Here is a 2,500-nt window from a genome sequence, read left to right as displayed (position 1 = left end):
CTCTCTCTCTCTCTCTCTCTTATTTAAATAAATAAATAAATAAATAAGCTTTAAAAAAGAATAAAATTCCTACTTCGATGTCAAATTTTCTCCTGACACCAAACTTGGAAGCTGTTTTTTTTTTTTCTTCACCAACTTTATCTCTCAAAACCTACCATAATCACCCGATTCTTTTTCCCAAATCCATGTATCTTCAGCATCTGCAAACTTTTCCCAAAATCCAATATTTTTATTGCCATATGTTCACATATTTCTAGTTTTTATCCAATCGTTGCTGCATGTTCAAAAGGCAGCACTTTATTTTACAGTTTTAAGATCGATCATAACTTTCAGAGGCAAGGGACAGGTCAATCTCCCAAGTCATGACCTAGGAGGGCCAGGCAATGACTGCTGATTACACAGCAGGTAAACAGATAGAGTCTCTCTAACACTTCATCATCCCTAGGTCTCAAGGATGGTGAAGTTGTAGACACCTCGAGAAACTATTAGGCTTTGGCAGATCTCGAACTCCCGAGATTGCGAGGCAGGGAAGTTTCCAATAGCCTACCACAAGCCGTGTTCTTTATGATCAGATATGCGTTCTCCTCTTTTTAGTATTTGCATTAGTGTTTCGTTGTGTGTAAGAACTTTGCAGTCATGTAACCTGCGATCTTCTTCGGTACGTTCTGTTAATGGACAAATTTATGATATTGGATCTTCGTCTTAGTCGGTATATGGACTGGATTTATATATTTTGGGTATGTTCGCACATTGTAATACGTACTAGGTAAATATGGCTTATCATCACATTCCTTCTCTTCTGTGGTATTATCTTATGTAAAATTTTCATCCTTTCAATCTAAGATTTAGGTAAAGCAATATTTTATGGATGATTGATAATAAAATTACCGGATCTCTCTGCCAAGTGTTCATATTTTCCTTTCAATCATAAAATAATTTTCTTCCTCCTCTACTGGGGATATTTTCAATCATAACTCTCGGGTCTATTTTATTCTAAAGGAATGAAATGTTTATTTCTTCTCCTTCCTCCCATATCTTATCTTTTAGCAGTTGGTTTCTTCGATAAACTTCAACTTGTAAGGCTCCATCTTTCCCTTTTCGTTACAATATTTAGAATTTTCATAATGACTGTGAATCACTATAGTAGTTATATTTTATAGTTTTAAACCGCAAGAATAATTTGTTCAACCTATATTTAATCATTGTATTTTCCAGTTATTTATTCACAGATTTCTTCTTTTCTTTCATCATAATGATATCTTAAAGAAAATTATCAATATCGTTCTTTTATTAAATTAATATTACATTCTATTTTTACTGCTCCATTACAAGCGTGTCATATCCCTGGTTACAAACTTCACATAGAATGTAATCTATCGAGTTACATACGGAAGATGGTAATCTATTTGCGATATTGCAGATGATACATCAACATACACCACATCCTTTTGTCATAACTGCAATATTTTTTTTTTTCTGTACAATTTTCTGCATTTTTTGTCTACTCACTGAATTCCACCCTTCTAATGCTATCTACTTTCAATATCCGACCATTTGGTTCTACAGCTTTTTCCCTACAAGGAATTCTCTGTAGTTTTCCAACATGCCAGGACCAGCAAAACTGAACACAAGCTTTCATTAATCTTTGCAAGTCTAGGGGAAAATACCCTGTTTTTTTTTCTGAAGGAAATATAACCGATATTATCAACTTTATTCCTCACTAATGAATTTCTATATTTTTTTTTCAGGATTTTTAGAATATCAGTGTAGGGTATTAGTATACACAACTTTTATGCATACCACAATGTAGTTATAATATTTTTTTTTTTACATAACTATTTATGGTAATTTTTTGTTATTATTTATTTATCTTTTTCTTTCACTGGTTAAAGACAGGAACAAGTTGCTCGCCTGGCTTCTCTCCACCCAAACAAAGACCAGGAGGAGCAGGCAATGGTTACTGATGTCCTACCAAGTAGATCACTGGACCCCACGCAAACATGGACTGTAGGCTTGTGGTTTATCATTGAGTGGGCATTAAATACTGAACTTGTCGAAAAAAAAAATGTAAGTTAACCTTTGAATTTATTTTTAAGCACTCTGCTCCTCTTCTCCTCTCTCTCTATTATCCTCTCCTCTCTCTCTCTCTCCTCTCTCTCTCTCTCTCTCTCTCTCAGAGATGTATTTCCGAAGGCCTTTTTCCTCATGTTAATGCACTTACCAGAGGCTTACTATGCTGCTATTGTTAGTAAGATTTATTTTTAGAAAATATGTGTAGGGCACAGTAAATGTTTCTTGTTACAGACATAACCACACTCACGTATACACACACATATATATATACTGTCTATAATATATAAGAATATATATATATATCATATATACATATATATATATATATGCGTGTGAATGCATATGTCTAATAACTATATAATATATATATAGATATATATATATATATATGCGTGCGTGTGTATGCTATTGTCTAATATATATATAT

The 2,500-nt window shown here is 33.2% G+C and overlaps 1 pseudogene; it reads right to left on the bottom strand.

Annotated features, from left to right (window-relative positions):
• Positions 1–2,500, bottom strand: part of LOC137650881 (neuronal acetylcholine receptor subunit alpha-10-like) — a 178,107-nt pseudogene that overhangs the window by 8,710 nt on the left and 166,897 nt on the right.

Source organism: Palaemon carinicauda, chromosome 12, assembly GCF_036898095.1.
Source record: "Palaemon carinicauda isolate YSFRI2023 chromosome 12, ASM3689809v2, whole genome shotgun sequence".
Classification (NCBI taxonomy): Eukaryota; Metazoa; Arthropoda; class Malacostraca; order Decapoda; family Palaemonidae; genus Palaemon; species Palaemon carinicauda.
Note: the sequence above shows the minus strand (reverse complement) of the source record. Positions and strands in the feature narration are given on the sequence as shown.